Source organism: Oncorhynchus clarkii, chromosome 21 (genome assembly GCF_045791955.1).
Source record: "Oncorhynchus clarkii lewisi isolate Uvic-CL-2024 chromosome 21, UVic_Ocla_1.0, whole genome shotgun sequence".
Lineage (NCBI taxonomy): Eukaryota > Metazoa > Chordata > Actinopteri > Salmoniformes > Salmonidae > Oncorhynchus > Oncorhynchus clarkii.
The window spans coordinates 38,995,629-39,013,020 of NC_092167.1; the positions used below are offsets into that span (position 1 = coordinate 38,995,629).

The window sequence follows — 17,392 nt, forward strand, 5'->3', positions numbered from 1 at the left end:
TACCCTGTCAAGTCTCTCTGCATCTCTCCATTTCTCGCTTTCTTTAGCCCTCTTGCTTTCTAACTCTCACTCTCCCCTTCTCTGAAAGGGAGCTATTGAGTTGCTGGGATGCTCTGTGCTTCTGAGGAGTGATTTGAGCAGTGGCGGCATTTACCTTCCTCCCAATAGCTCTGTTGGGCTTGTGTGGGTGGGGGCAGCTCAAAGAACCTCTGCTGATGCTGGGGCAGCAGCGTCGAGTACAGCGGGATGATTTTGATGTCCCCCACATCGGGTCCCAGGTCGTCGATTTCCTGAAAGATGAAGCGGAACCATTCAAAAGGGGCAGGCAGGTGATGGAAGGCTGCCGAGCAGCAGCGATTGGGCGCACAGTCAGTCACCTGGGGCTTGGTCTGAATAACACCAGGAGAGAATGGGGAGAAGAACGTCTGAAGAGTAGAGTAGAGGAGGGGAGGGGTAGAAAGGAGAAAGGGCCAGGGAGATGGTGGTTCCCGCCACAGTACATTTGTTCTGCCTATCACTCCATCTGACTGAGGAAATTAAACCTGGACTGCCGCGTGCTTGGGTGAGCTCCCCATGGCTCCGTTGTCAAATGCAGCAATCAGGAAAACACACACACACACACACACACACACACACACACACACACACACACACACACACACACACACACACACACACACACACACACACACACTTCATTATTCCATACTGCAATATTGTAGGAGAAATGTGAAATGAGGATGCTGCACTGATGCATAAACCAGAGGCAAATCATGGCAGATCAGTTTAGTGGAGCTGAACATTATAGAGCCAGTGGGCTCTCAGACAGAGGAGAGGAGGACCTGAGCAGCCAGGGAAATATGAAAACATGACAGTAGACAAGGCTAGGTCTCCGACTGAACTAGCCAGCCTGAACATAACGGACTACCATAATGTGACATTTGCAAATGCTACATATCAACTCGGTAAACGGCCCATGTATATTTAAGACAATTACATTGCTATCAACCATGTCCACGGGACCCCTAAGTGACTAGTCTACATTCTAGCCTGATAATAGTCTCGAATTCCTGGAATCCCTACACTAAATGACCACGCTTGACTTTTTTCCATCTCCAGACATTGGACAATGTTAGCTATGACAAGACCAGAAAATGTACTGAAGCGATAACCGCTGCCTGATTAAGTCCATGTTTATGTCCTACTTAAACAAGTAGCCTAAGCCAACGTGTAAAAGGCCACAGCCTATGTTGTTGCACCACCTTCAGGCCCAAGTGAGCAATGCAGCTCCTTCGATAGATTGGCTGGGAGTGTCACGTGACACATACATGTACACTCAAACTCATTCCATGGAGGGCTGAGTGTCTGTGAGTTTTTGGTTTTTCCTTTCAATTTAAGACCAAGAGGAGAACACTTTACTAATGAGTGACCTTAATTCAATCAATCAAGGAAGGAGCAAAAACCCAGACACGTGACTTACAGCTTAAAATCATGTTTTATTGGAGTGCGAAGGGGGTTGGGACAGAAAGGGGTTTTGGCTTGGCCTATTCTGAAATGAAGGGAACCATTTTTGATACGGTCATGTCAAGGGCACAATGTGACACCGACTGCAACCTACAGCTCCCCAGCAGAACGACTGCCCTCATTTGTCCCGGAGCGTTTCCTCTTGACGTGGTATTTACTTTACTCAGGGTAAGAATTGGCAAGGCTTTGCCTTAGTTGAATACAACACAAAAACAATGGCAACCTCTGTGTGTGTTTGCAGACAGTAATGTGTTCCCAGACCAATATTTTTCCTGCTGTGTTCACTCAGTGCACATGTCAAATCCATTCCACCGATGGCTATGTACCTCATAATCAACGAGTGGAAAATAGTAAATATGAATTGATTGATAAAATTAGCCTGGCTATTAATAGACCATCAACCCTCTGGATACAGCAGCTGTCATGAAAAATGGACGTTGTTGCCAAGGTGAGCTGGTGCGCCTGCGTCTGAAGGGAAATGGAGCACGTGCACAGAGGGGCAGGCGGCCAATGGGGGGAACCTGTCCACCAGCCGGTCCCCGCGACCCCAGGAGTGATGCGGTTGGGTGCCAGGCACCTAACCAGATGCAATGAGGCACTCGCCTCGGTCCACTTAATTAGCTGAGGCCTGGGCGTATCTTTACGTTTTGAAGTGAACCGCTGAAGGGCAGCTTAAATGGTAAGGCTTATCAGGGCGAGGCAGCGGTGATAAGCCTTGCCTCTCTTTTATGGGGAGTTTGTGTCTGTTTGTTTTTAATGGTTTGTGGCAGGAAAATATCCCCCAAATACTTGAGGGAGGGAGGGAAAGAATCCCACCCCCTTGCTTTTCATTTGTCATGAATTAAAAACGGCTTCATCTCAAAGCCATATAAAAATGGGCCGCGCTTCGCAGCAGATCTGCGTCCCCGATCATTAGTCGACATTCAAAGTTGCGGGGACACTAGAGAGGTTAAGATACGCTCCTTTGTACGCTCATCTCCTCCAGACCAACCTCACATTAACTTCTTTAAACCAATTAGGAGTGTTAATGAAGTCGCCCAGGAAGTGTTCTCTGACTGTACTGTTTTGCCTCGGCAGCTTGACATTCAGAATTATCGAACTGGGAGGTGAGAAGGGAGGGGCATGCTCATCAAAAGACGTCCACCTCCAAACAATGTTTAACACAAGCTTCTCATCTCCTCAGCACATAAAAGAGGTGAACGTTGTTCCCTGGCCGTCAGTGACTGGAAGGAGACCACTTCAAATACAATGCTCCTCTGGGACTTCATCCCTTCCCGAACCAGCCGGGCATCAGCGAATGAAAACAGATGTAAGTGCTCAGTAGCGCTGTCCCAACCGGCCGCTGAATGACCACCGTTAGAATAGGCTAATTGGGTGGGTGTTTGACGGATCTGATTTTGAAGATGGCTATTCTGCATGGCGACTCGGCTCTAACGCGAGGGAGAAGCGCAATGACCCTATGAAATAAAACAATCTGGACCAAAATCCATACATTCAAAATGAAAAGCTCCAGGCACATTAACAGTCAAGCTCGGTCTTAAACTCAGTCTGGGGTTGCGTTCATAGTTCCCATGGCACAACCGTAAACTACACAAACTGTTACATTACATAGGGAGAGAATGGTGAGAATAGTAGTGTGGCGCTGCAGCAGTGCTGAGTCAGGAGACCGGCTGCCTCTCCCACTCATGATCTGAGGCCGACAGACGTTTCTGGGGGAAGGCAGGCAGAAGTGTGCCGCCCAGCTGTGATTAACCTAAGGTTGATGTCCGTGCCTCCGCGTATTCTAATTAGCATAATACAAAAATCTATATCATTCAGATTAAGCGAGCGAGATCTTTTGCATTGTATACGTCTCAATACACCGCATCTGTCGATGTCGCACTTCCGCGTCTGCAGTGAAAGGTGCCAGCTAGAGCGGAGCTTGTCAGATCAGTAGACATCCCAAATACCGGTCTTATCACCTGTCGTGTCTGAACGGTTTGGCCTACAAACTATTGTTTGTGGAAAGATGAGACGAACACAAAGGTGTTCTCCGTTGTGCTCTACGACCTCCACAAGTAAAGTTGATCTGCCAAATTCTGTCTGTAGTGTCCAAACCGTTTGGGCTACACACTAATACCCCTCTGTGCAAAAGTGAGACTCACGAACATTTACAGTACCCGTAAAAAGTTTGGACACACCTACTCATTCCTCATTTATTTGTACTATTTTCTACATTGTAGAATAATAGTGAAGACATAAAAACTATGAAATAACATATGGAATCATTTAGTAACCAACCAATGTGTTAAACAAATCAAAATAGATTTTATATTTGAGATTCTTTCAATTAACAAGGTACACCTTGTTAATTGAAGTGAATTCCAGGTGGCTTCCTCATGAAGCTGGTTGAGAGAATGCCAAGAGTGTGCAAAGCTGTCATCAAGGCAAAGGGTGGCTACTTTGAAGAATCTCAAATATATAAAATATATTTGGATTTGTTTAACACTTTTATGTGTTATTTCATAGTTTTGATGTCTTCATTATTATTTTACAATGTAGAAAACCCTTGAATGAGTAGGTGTGTCCAAACTTTTGACTGGTACTGTACATGTCGGATGTTTTGCTCAAGGACGCCCACAGGTCTCACACGAATCGTCTGAAGGTATTTATAGAAGTATATATGTTTAATGCCAAAAAATATGGGGTTAAATACATGTTTTAAAATACAAAAATCCTGATCTTTCTTATATAGATATAGGATGGACACTTCAGAACAAACTTTGTTTTTTGATATATTTTGGGGACTATCTGTTCCATGTAGTGAATCTGTTATTTAATGCGTTTGTATGGGTTAATTGCAGGCCCAAAATAGTTTATCAAATATTTATTTTATAATTTTTTTTATTCAAATAGGTCATACCAAGGATAATTTAGCTTTCTTAAAACAATTCCAGATAGCTTAGTAGAACCCCTCCCCTCGCTTAGACAGGGTTTAGACTCTGATGGGTTAAATTAATCATTTTGAGCATGAACCTCGCCCTCCATTACACATCAGTGGACAATATTTGCAGGATCGAAACAAATAATAAATGACTTCATTTCAGGGATTCATGAGGTCAGAATTTGGGTCACTGTCTTTTTTCCCCTCCAACCTGGTAGGTTCCAAAAAGGCAAGCCCACATGCATGAAATATCTATTCATCTAAGCATTGATCGTCTTGGTCGTGGGTGTGTGTGTGTGTGTGTGTGTGTGTGTCTCTTTGGAAATCTGGAATAGTGACAATGAGTGCAATGTGTGAGTACAACACAATGGGACAAGATGGGTGAGTGTGTGTGTGAGAGACGGTGTCTGTGTGCATTTGTATAGTACTGCTACCCAACGGTATTCCGTATATCAACGTTCCGTACACTTGACCTAATTTTAGCACCAAAAAAATGTAATACTTCCAGGTCAACTGTAATATTAATACCATTGTAAAGCACAAGTGAAGGCTACTGAGCAATAGTGAAAGGGGCAGATATGTCATGTGGGGAAACAGCTTTTATCACCTCTAAAATGTCAATAAAACACTATAAAGAGTTTATATTATGTCTCATTACATACCTATTTGAAGGTGGGTGTCAAATATGAATATGGGTTTTAGGGAGATGCTAAAGTTAACTGCGGCTGTCACGGCTTTTGAGAGTCATGATGACTCGCAGTGACGACGCGAAAAATTAACTATTGGTTAACTCACAAGTAATTCACTTTACACTCACCATTGATAATGTCTTAATAAATAAATATTGTTCAATATATGAGTTCCACAAAGTAGGGAACTTTCTTTTCAGAGTCGAAGGATGTGATTCTGTTCAAAGTGAGAGATGAAGGACAATGTTAATGAACAAAGCATGAGATTGATTAGGGTTAATATTATAGCTTCCAACAGCACAAGATGAATACTTAACATTACTATATAAAGCAACAATGTTAATATAAAAAAAAAAGTAATCTCACAGTTGTAACAACAACTCACCTCTTGTCCTCTCACTCCATCATATACAGTGTGTGTACATGAACACCTGCTCTTCCCATGAAATATACAATAATGTCATGTTGAATTACACAGAAATCATATCCACATTGGTGATTGCATTTCCTGGGAACTATCTTAAAATGTTGCATACTTTTTAAAAATGTAATATAATGATTGAATTATGACAGGAAAATGTCTGGGAAGGGAAAGACCCAACGAGAGCCCAAGAAACGACGCCTCCACACCTGTGAACAGCTGCAGGCTGCTAACGAGGAGGTGAATGCAGGGAGGAGCCTGAGGGAGGAGCCTGAGGGAGGAGCCTGAGGGAGGTGGTCGTGCCTCCTTTCAGCGCTTGTTTACAGGGAAACCATATGGTCCAAAAACATTCCACATAGTTCCTAACTATTGCAGTTTGGTTACAAGCTGTCTTTTAGGGAGTCCTGTTCATTTTCTTCACTTGGGCACAATCAAGAGCAGTAAGAGAGGCACGCAGGAATGTTGCGTCTCAGTTTGCGTTAGAGCATGTATTTTGCAAACAAGTTGAATAGATATCCTACATTTCTTATGTGTGTTATACGTTATTGGCATACGTTATTGTAACACACCGATGTATTATTCACAGAGCTCTCGTGAATCGGTTGGCACGGCAAAACAAAAGCTCTGTCAGCAGGTGACAGGTTTGCTTGTTTAAATGCAGATCAGAGGTTGGCGCAGTGGTTTTCTTTTTAAGATTCTGCACATCAAAGTCTTATGCAATTCATTATTGATTGATTCAGTGTTTGTTATTGATGACCACATTATTATTAGCACCTAACTCATGAAAAATGTGTTTAATATTAGCCATAATAATATTAATACTAATGCTCATTTAAATGAAAATCATGAATAATTAAGGTTTCTTACAAGTGTATTTGGTTAAGTATGTTTTTTTATCTGCGAGAGAAGCACTACCCCTGATGGGAAGACGCTGTACGGCCACAATGAGTTGCATAATGCTTGCCGTATGGTACGTCGTGACACGCCACGATGTAACGTACAGTGTCGGAGGGGTGTGTTTTTTCATATTTTCTCAAATACTATTGATCCAGTAAATCAAATGTTATTTGTCACGTGCCGAATACAACAGGTGAAATGCTTACTTACTTAAATGCTTACAGTGAAATGCTTACTTACAAGCCCTTAACCAACAATGCAGTTTTAAGAAAATGCCTAATAAAAGTAATAGATAAGAGAATAACAAATAATTAAACAGCAGCAGTAAATAACAAAAGCGGGGCTATATACAGGGGGTACCGGTACAGAGTCAATGTGGAGGCTATATACAAGGGGTACCGGTACAGAGTCAATGTGGATGCTATATACAGGGGGTACCGGTACAGAGTCAATGTGGAGACTATATACAGGGGGTACCGGTACAGAGTCAATGTGGAGGCTATATACAGGGGGTACCGGTACAGAGTCAATGTGGAGGCTATATACAGGGTGTTACGGTACAGAGTAAATGTGGAGGCTATATACAAGGGGTACCGGTACAGAGTCAATGTGGAGGCTATATACAGGGGGTACCGGTACAGAGTCAATGTGGAGGCTATATACAGGGGGTACCGGTACAGAGTCAATGTGGAGGCTATATACAGGGGGTACCGGTACAGAGTCAATGTGGAGGCTATATACAGGGGGTACCGGTACAGAGTCAATGTGGAGACTATATACAGGGGGTACCGGTACAGAGTCAATGTGGAGGCTATATACAAGGGGTACCGGTACAGAGTCAATGTGGAGGCTATATACAGGGGGTACTAGTACAGAGTCAATGTGGAGGCTATATACAGGGGGTACCGGTACAGAGTCAATGTGGAGGCTATATACAGGGGGTACCGGTACAGAGTCAATGTGGAGGCTATATACAGGGGGTACCGGTACAGAGTCAATGTGGAGGCTATATACAAGGGGTACCGGTACAGAGTCAATGTGAAGGCTATATACAGGGGGTACCGGTACAGAGTTAATGTGGAGGCTATATACAGGGGGTACCGGTACAGAGTCAATGTGGAGGCTATATACAGGGGGTACCGGTACAGAGTCAATGTGGAGGCTATATACAGGGGGTACCGGTACAGAGTCAATGTGGAGGCTATATACAAGGGGTACCGGTACAGAGTCAATGTGGAGGCTATATACAGGGGGTACCGGTACAGAGTCAATGTGGAGGCTATATACAGGGGGTACCGGTACAGAGTTAATGTGGAGGCTATATACAGGGGGTACCGGTACAGAGTCAATGTGGAGGCTATATACAGGGGGTACCGGTACAGAGTCAATGTGGAGGCTATATACAGGGGGTACCGGTACAGAGTCAATGTGGGGGGTATATACAGGGGGTACCGGTACAGATTCAATGTATGTGGGCACCAGTGTTGAGGTATTTGTGGTAATATGTACATGTAGGTAGAGTTATTAAAGTGACTATGCATAGATAATAAACAGGGAGTAGCAGCAGCGTAGGTGGGGGGGGGGGGGGCAATGCAAAGAGTCTGGGTAGCCTTTTGATTAGATGCTCAGGACTTTTATGGCTTGAGTGTAGAAACTGTTTAGAAGCCTCTTGGACCTAGACTTGGCGCTCCGGTACCGCTTGCCCTGCGGTAGCAGAGAGAACAGTCTGTGACTGGGGTGACTGGAGTCTTTGACAATTTTTAGGGCCTTCCTCTAACACCGCCTGGTATAGAGGTCCTGGATGGCAGGAAGTTTGACCCCAGTGATGTACTGGGCCATACGCACTACCCTCTGTAGTGCCTTGCGGTCGGAGGCTGAGCAGTTGCCATACCAGGCAGTGATGCAACCCGCCAGGACACTCTCGATGGTGCAGCTGTACCATGTCAACGTTGCTAACACCCCGGATTTTGATGCCAACACAGTCGCTACATTCCCATTCGTTTTCATTGCAGCCTCGTTTAAATGCTCCAGTTACACAAAATGTGTACGGAACATCGTTAGGTAGCAGTAGAAACACACTATTACTTTTCATCACTAATTGTGAAATCGGCCTACCTCGTTTGTTGAGGAAGAGATCTGGATGACCGTGCTGATGGCTGCCTCCAGGTAGTCCCTCTCAGGCTGGTCAGCAGCAGACAGCTGTCTAAGTACACCTTGAACTTGCCGGCGTCCAGCTCATGACGATGACCTGACCAGACGAGACGAGGGAACAAAGAGAGAAGACAGTGAGACGTGGACTGGGAAGAGAAAATGGCTGCCGATGGGGTTATAGGATAAAGTCGCCCCTAAACACTGATCTGAGTTCTAGATTGTAGTTCGCTCCTAGTGGTTCAGGTAAGGATTAGCTTAATCTTAGATCGGTGCCTAAGGGCCAATCAGAAACAGAAGCTCAGAGCAGGAGGGAAGAGCTGACAGACAGGCATGGGAGAGTGACGTTAGTATAGTGCAGGTAGAAGTACAAGTAGATAAGAGGTATTTAGAAGTTGGAGAATGGTATGGTCTGGTGTACTCTCACCACAGGGTTGTTCAGAGTGACAGCCGATGCAGGTGACTGATGAAATAGATCATTATAAACTGGGTGGTTCGAGCCCTGAATGCTGATTGGCTGACAGCCATGGTATATCATAAATATATCATGTGTTTGTACTGCTCTAATGACGTTGGTAACCAGTTTATAACAGCAATAAGGCACCTTGGGAGTTTGTGGTATATTGGTCACATACCACACCTCCTCGGGCCTTATTGCTATTATAAACTGGTTAGCAACGTAATTAGAGCAGTAAAAATACATGTTTTGTCATACCCATGGAACAGATCATAGACAGCATGAGCCAGAAAGAGGGTGTAGATTGGACACAGGCCAAGTGAGAGGAGCCAAGATGGTGGATATATCACAGGAGGACAGAACCCCTGACACATGAGGATCATGGCGCTCAACGTCCGAATAAGTCTGGGCACACCATGTTCTCCCCAGGGCCAATTAGATCAGAAGCACATTAGGATTCTGATGGGAGGCGGCACGCCTCTCTGCTCTTCCATTTTCGCTCAAATAGTTCGGCCCAGCGTCTCGCCACCATTTCGCTTTATGCACTGCGAGACATAATTGCTCTTAATCAAGGCAAATTAAACTTCAAATTTGGGAGGGGGGGGCAGGGGGACGTGAGCGGGGTCGGGCCAGGAGGATGGTTGCCAGTAACCTAGACCTTATTTAACAGTCCCTTATCTCATGTATAACCTTCGATGCCATTCCTGACAACAACTAGTCATTACCCATCTGCTTTATGAGAATTGTGTCCGGCACATTCGGCCTATAAAAAAACTGCATGCCTCTGGTCTCCTCCCACTCCCAACCCCCTCCCATCCTTGGCTGATTACCTCAGAATGGGCTGACCCGGGGAGCAATCTCGGTGCTGCTGCAGAGGGGACTCGCTGTGCATTTCTGAGCTGAATGGCTGCCGTTTGTCTTTTCCTCAATAGACACTCCGCTGTCAGCCCGTGGAGAGACTGTCAGCAAAAGGTGAAAAAATGGGGAGGGAAACAAACACTGTCTGCCACCAAAGATTTTTTTTTAGAGGGGAGTGGGAGTGTGTGTGTACGCACGCAAGTAGGAATGTGCACGCAGAGAAGCAGACTCTCGTATAGGATAGAGCAGGAGTACCTAGTGGAAGATAGTAATTGAGTCTAGGAAAGTGGACATTGGAAAGCGCTGGTATGGTAACATGTAGCAAAGGCAGGAGAGAAGCCAGTAGGATCAGACAGTACAGACAGACGCAGTAAAGAACACCGTATGACTCTATGAGAGGATGTGGAATGTAGACTGGTGAGTGGGAACTGTTGGCAAGGCCAGGGTTCCATTCAGCAAGCACGCGCGTGAGAGCCCAGATCGCTTTCAGTGGGGCACAAAGTTAACGAAACGTTCAGATAGAAATACCACATAGAACTGACATGTTCCTCTGACAATTAGAAATCAGGTCTGCTCTATTCAGGACATTTGTACCCACACCGCTCAGTACATTGCACCCGGGGGTATGGAGGTTTGACATGTACCTTGAGGTCGGACTTCTGCCGGACCCACCTCTTTGAGGACGCCCATGAGGATGTCTGTGGCCCGTGTTCATGAGGGTGTCTGTGGCCCGTGTTCATGAGGGTGTCTGTGGCCCGTGTTCACGAGGGTGTCTGTGGCCCGTGTTCACGAGGGTGTCTGTGGCCCGTGTTCACGAGGGTGTCTGTGGCCCGTGTTCACGAGGGTGTCTGTGGCCCGTGTTTACGAGGGTGTCTGTGGACCGTGTTCACGAGGGTGTCTGTGGCCCGTGTTCACGAGGGTGTCTGTGGCCCGTGTTCACGACGGTGTGTGTGGCCCGTGTTCACGACGGTGTGTGTGGCCCGTGTTCACGACGGTGTGTGTGGCCCGTGTTCACGAGGGTGTGTGTGGCCCGTGTTCACGAGGGTGTGTGTGGCCCGTGTTCACGAGGGTGTGTGGGGCCCGTGTTCACGAGGATGTGTGGGGCCCGTGTTCACGAGGATGTGTGGGGCCCGTGTTCACGAGGATGTGTGGGGCCCGTGTTCACGAGTATGTGTGTGGCCCGTGTTCACGAGGATGTGTGTGGCCCGTGTTCACGAGGGTGTCTGTGGCCCGTGTTCACGAGGGTGTCTGTGGCCCGTGTTCACGAGGGTGTCTGTGGCCCGTGTTCACGAGGGTGTCTGTGGCCCGTGTTCACGAGGGTGTCTGTGGCCCGTGTTCACGAGGGTGTCTGTGGCCCGTGTTCACGAGGGTGTCTGTGGCCCGTGTTCACGAGGGTGTCTGTGGCCCGTGTTCACGACGGTGTCTGTGGCCCGTGTTCACGACGGTGTCTGTGGCCCGTGTTCACGAGGGTGTGTGTGGCCCGTGTTCACGAGGGTGTGTGTGGCCCGTGTTCACGAGGGTGTGTGTGGCCCGTGTTCACGAGGGTGTGTGTGGCCCGTGTTCATGAGGGTGTGTGTGGCCCGTGTTCATGAGGGTGTGTGTGGCCCGTGTTCATGAGGGTGTGTGGGGCCCGTGTTCATGAGTGTGTGTGTGGCCCGTGTTCATGAGGGTGTCTGTGGCCCGTGTTCATGAGGGTGTCTGTGGCCCGTGTTCATGAGGGTGTCTGTGGCCCGTGTTCATGAGGGTGTCTGTGGCCCGTGTTCATGAGGGTGTCTGTGGCCCGTGTTCATGAGGGTGTCTGTGGCCCGTGTTCATGAGGGTGTCTGTGGCCCGTGTTCATGAGGGTGTCTGTGGCCCGTGTTCATGAGGGTGTCTGTGGCCCGTGTTCATGAGGGTGTCTGTGGCCCGTGTTCATGAGGGTGTCTGTGGCCCGTGTTCATGAGGGTGTCTGTGGCCCGTGTTCATGAGGGTGTCTGTGGCCCGTGTTCATGAGGGTGTCTGTGGCCCGTGTTCATGAGGGTGTCTGTGGCCCGTGTTCATGAGGGTGTCTGTGGCCCGTGTTCATGAGGGTGTCTGTGGCCCGTGTTCATGAGGGTGTCTGTGGCCCGTGTTCATGAGGGTGTCTGTGGCCCGTGTTCATGAGGGTGTGTGTGGCCCGTGTTCATGAGGGTGTGTGTGGCCCGTGTTCATGAGGGTGTGTGTGGCCCGTGTTCATGAGGGTGTGTGTGGCCCGTGTTCATGAGGGTGTGTGTGGCCCGTGTTCATGAGGGTGTGTGTGGCCCGTGTTCATGAGGGTGTGTGTGGCCCGTGTTCATGAGGGTGTGTGTGGCCCGTGTTCATGAGGGTGTGTGTGGCCCGTGTTCATGAGGGTGTGTGTGGCCCGTGTTCATGAGGGTGTGTGTGGCCCGTGTTCATGAGGGTGTGTGTGGCCCGTGTTCATGAGGGTGTGTGTGGCCCGTGTTCATGAGGGTGTGTGTGGCCCGTGTTCATGAGGGTGTGTGTGGCCCGTGTTCATGAGGGTGTGTGTGGCCCGTGTTCATGAGGATGTGTGTGGCCCGTGTTCATGAGGATGTCTGTGGCCCGTGTTCATGAGGATGTCTGTGGCCCATGTTCTCTCGTGGGCCTCGTCCAGGATGACGCCGTAGCGCGCCAGCAGGGGGTCGTTCACGGCCTCCCGCAGCAACATACCGTCTGTTATGTGCGTGCACCGAGGGAGAAAACACAACGGAGAGGTCTTTAAAGTGGACATTTTAATCAAACAACTGAAATACTGTGTCCTGCTATGTTAACCAGGTCTATCTTGTTAAGGATATTTAGAATTAAATTTTTTGGCTAACAGAGAGACAAGACAGGGAGGTGCTTTCTGAACTTCTCCAATAAGAATGCTCATTTTGGTTTTCCGTTGAAAATTGTTATTGCTACGATGTGCCCCCACTGAACAACCCCAGTTTTGGGCTTCAGTAGACTAGCCCTTACTTGAGGAAGGTCTTGGCCGAGCTGCAGTCCTTAAATCTAATTGAGTAACCCACCTCCTTGCCCAGCATGATGTGCATCTCGTCTGCCACCCCCTGGGCCACGCTCATGGCTTCCTCCCTAATGGGCTGGGTACAGGTCACTGCCTTCTTAGGGCCGCCCAAGAACTTCACCTTCTGAGGAGGGGGGAGAGGGACAAAAGGAGATGGAGAGAGGAAGAGGTCATTCAAGCACCCTCATTTGTACTCTTTACCTTCCCCACCTTCCACAAATCAGGAGCCAAACCAATACCATTCAAAAGCACTTTACAAAATGATACTGACGATAGCTTTGAGTAAGAAACACAGACGTTTTGATAGCACAGATGTTTTGAAGAGCAAAGCATTAATAAACTACCATTTACTGTCTGTAAACCCCATGGCAGCATCCCCGATTGCCCCCCCTCTCCTATAAAATAGACAGCGAGCTCCAGAGATGCTGCGATGATAGCTTGTATTAGACAGAGTCTGACAGCTCTCTACTGATGTGCACGCCCGGTGGGGATCCCCCTACTTGCTGTTCAAAACACGAGGAGACCTAAAGTTAGAAACTGTTCCTTCCGCTGGATAGCCTTGGGCTCGGATGAGTTCCCGTTAGTAGCAACCAACCTCTTTGCCACGGTTAGGGAAAACACACACTCTGCATTTAACATGTCAACAAATCAAGATGGGGGGGAAAGGAGATGGGTTTCAGCGGCAGGATGAGTCTGCAGTAAATAAAGAGTGGGAGAGTGTGAGGACACCCAGGCATCTCATTATTGAGTTATCAGTTGGCTTTTCTTAGCTGTGGACACGATTTGAAAAGGCACACACCTGTCTATATAAAGGTCCCACAGTTGAAAGTGCATGTCAGAGCAAAAACCAAGCCATTAGGTTGAAGGAATTGTCCGTAGAGCTCCAAGACAGGATTGTGTCGAGGCACAGATCTGGGGAAGGGTACCAAAACATATCTGCAGCATTGAGGTCCCGAAGAACACAGTAGCCTCCATCATTCTCTAATGGAAAAAGTTTGGAACCACCAAGACTCTTCCTAGAGCTGGCCACCCGGCCAAACTGAGCAATCGGGGGAGAAGGGCCTTTGTCAGTGTCACACTGTATAATGATAGGAGACAGGCGCAGTAATATGTTTTTTATTTCTCCACCCAAAATAAAGTACATCATGAAAACGATGGGGACGAAGACCAAAACAAACACCTATAAACACTACCATTCAAAAGTTTGGTGTCACTTAGAAATGTCCTTGTTTTTGAAAGAAAATCACATTTTTTTGGTCCATTAAAATAACATCAAATTGATCAGAAATACAGTGTAGACATTGTTAATGTTGTAAATGACTCTCGTAGCTGGAAATGGCAGATTTTTTATGGAATATCTAAATAGGCGTTCAGAGGCCCATTATCAGCAACCATCACTCCTGTGTTCCAATGGCACGTTGTGTTAGCTAATCCAAGTTTATCATTTTAAAAGACTAATTGATCATTAGAAAACCCTTTTGCAATTATGTTAGCACAGCTGAAAACTGTTGTCCTGACTAAAGAAGCAATAAAACTGGCCTTTAGACTAATTGAGTATTTGGAGCATCAGCATTTGTGTGTTCGATTACAGGCTCAAAATGGCCAGAAACAAAGAACTTTCTTCTGAAACTCGTCAGTCTATTCTTGTTCTGAGAAATTAAGGCTATTCCATGCGAGAAATTGCCAAGAAACTGAAGATCTCGTACAACGCTGTGTACTACTCCGTTCACAGAACAGCGCAAACTGTCTCTACCCAGAATAGAAAGTGGAGTGGAAGGCCCCGGTGCGCAACTGTGCAAGAGGACAAGTACATTAGAGTGTCTAGTTTGAGAAACATACACCTCACAAGACCTTAACTGGCAGCTTCATTAAATAGTACCCGCAAAACACCAGTCTCAACATCAACAGTGAAGAGGGCGACTTGGGGATGCTGGCCTTCTAGGCACCAAATACAGGTGTATTTATTTATCGGTACGTTACTACACTAAAGATCACTGACAAGGGATTGAATTTGAAATATTGTTTTATTAATAGCAAGGCAAGATTACAGAATTGTACATTACATTTAGCTAGCTAGCTGGCTAGGTTCTTCACATGCACTGGGTTTCACAAGATGACAGCCTGGTTTGCTCAGGAGTCCCTAAAACATTAAACAACACAAATTGAAATTTATACAAATGTCAAATGCCAAGATAAATGTATAGCTGGTTGGCTAATTTTAGCTAATCAGCTGGCTTGTTAAAGATGCACTATGTAGAAATCGTTTCGCCATTTCCTGGTTGCTAAAATTCTAATAGTTTGCCTAATTTCAGTTTATGTGACAAAACAAGCAATTATAGTGTAGAGACACAGGCACCTTAATTGGGGATTACGGGCTCATAGTAATAGCTGGAGCGGAATCAGTGGAATGGTATCAAATACATGCTTTCCATGTATTTGATGCATTCTATTCGCGCCGTTCTAGCCATTATTATGAACCATCCTCCCCTCAGCAGCCTCCACTGGTAGAGAATCATTGTACCATGTAAACCACTGTGAAATATATTTTCCATAACCAAAGATATAGTATTTTTAGCTGTTTGAAGCTGGTGTACAAAACCGAAAGTAAAAGATGCAAAAACAAAACTTAACGGGAAGCATAGAAATAGTGATCTACTGCTTCTTAAGACTTGCTTTCATTGAGAATGACAGATCTATAACTCACATTTCTATGTGAATTTGGTCAGGTCGCCCAAAAAGTTACATATTGCAGCTTTTATATAGCAACTTTCGTAAATTAACATTTTGACCCAAAAATATGCAGAATTGTTTTTTTCTCTAGCTACATTAACTAACATATTCCTCTTAACTGTACTTTTTTTTGCATGATTCATTATGAAGTTCTAATTACTTACAATTGCTTCCATCCTAGTATTTTTGGCAGAAATCTTTCTTAAGCAACTTGGGTCGCCAAGCTTTATGGGAGTTTTGATAACCACTCGATAGGAAGTCTGCATGTCTAGGGCCAACTAGAGGGCTGAAAATGAACTACCCCACGTTCAGAGTTGAATTGGAACACCACTTCGGATGCAGGATCGTGCAAAATGGAGGGGGAGGGCTACAACTCTATTTTATTTGAAGAGTATTAGGATTGAGCCTTAGTAAGTAACTAAGTAACTAAATAAAAGACTGTGTGTGTGTGTGTGTGTGTGTGTGTGTGTGTACCCCCATGCACGAGTCTACCCCTTTCCCTGCTTACCTATGTGGTCTTGCCAGAGCCCGTTTCTCTGATGAAAATGTAGCTCTAGTGGCATGCCAGGACTTGTTTGAATTGCTCCTTGTACTCCCACATGGGCAGCTGCAGACTCTTCTTCAGGATCTCATAGTAGCATGCCGTGTGGGCCAGGTTGGTGAACGAGTTGATCTGCTGCTGTATGGCTGTCTGCTTGATGGAGAGAAGGCCCGCACTGCTGCCGCAGACAGCTGGGTTCAGGGCCATGCCAAAGTGCTTGAAGTCCCTGTCCTTCGACAGCTAGTCTCGGTCCCTGTCACGGTCTCACCTGTGGTGGAGGTTACATGTTAGTAGTGTGTCAGACAAGCTTTTTTACATCAGCCAGGCCCCATTCCCGTCTCCTACGTCTTACATGTTGGCAGGGCTAAGGGCTAGAGTAAGGGGTATGGAACAAAATAGAATTACGCCAACACAGAAATAGAACTCCGATCCGAGAGGGTAAAAGTGCACCGCGGTTCGGCTATGACGTGTCCTTTTCCTCAAATAACATGAAAAGGTTACTGCGCATTTCCCTTTCACGCTACAGAAGAACGTAATCAAGTGTAGCATTCAAAGGTCACATTAATGAAGAAATTAAGTCTAAAATATCATAAGTCAAATGGTTAACACTTTCCTTTCACAAATGGGCGACATCTTTATTTCCTTTTTATCATGCTACAATGCATGTCTGGCCCCAATAACCCAAGTCTTGCATTTCCTTCTTTGACAAAACCAATGTTGAAAACAGAGTGATGCTGACACTCAGATGTGTTCCTTTAGAATGTATGCCAAAAAAAATAAAAAATGACTGCAAACCATACAAATTTGTTCAAAAACACATTTATTGAAGAACAGTGCAAATGCAGTTTGGTAACAGAATGATGGGTTGAGCTGTTTGTTCCCATTTTGTTACCAAACTTTGCATCTGCACTGTTCTTCAAGCAAATGTGTTTTTTGTAAAAACACGTTCAGTGTAAATTGTTAAAAGTAGTCCTTGTTCAGAGTTAAATGGTTTGTTAACTTGGCAATCATTGGTTTTTGCTTGAAATACATTTTAAAAGGGACAAATCTGAGTCACGCTGTTAAAATGGAATTGCCCCCAATGTAGCCTATGTCATGTCTCTTGAGCAATGCACTATTTCCTATAGCTACTGAATTGTAAAGGGAAATATGATGCTCCAATACAGTTTAGCTAGTGTA

General features: G+C 46.1%; 1 pseudogene; it reads right to left on the reverse strand.

Moving 5' to 3' along the window:
* LOC139379221 (ATP-dependent RNA helicase DHX15-like) overlaps nt 1-17,392 on the reverse strand; it is a 42,629-nt pseudogene that overhangs the window by 23,906 nt on the left and 1,331 nt on the right.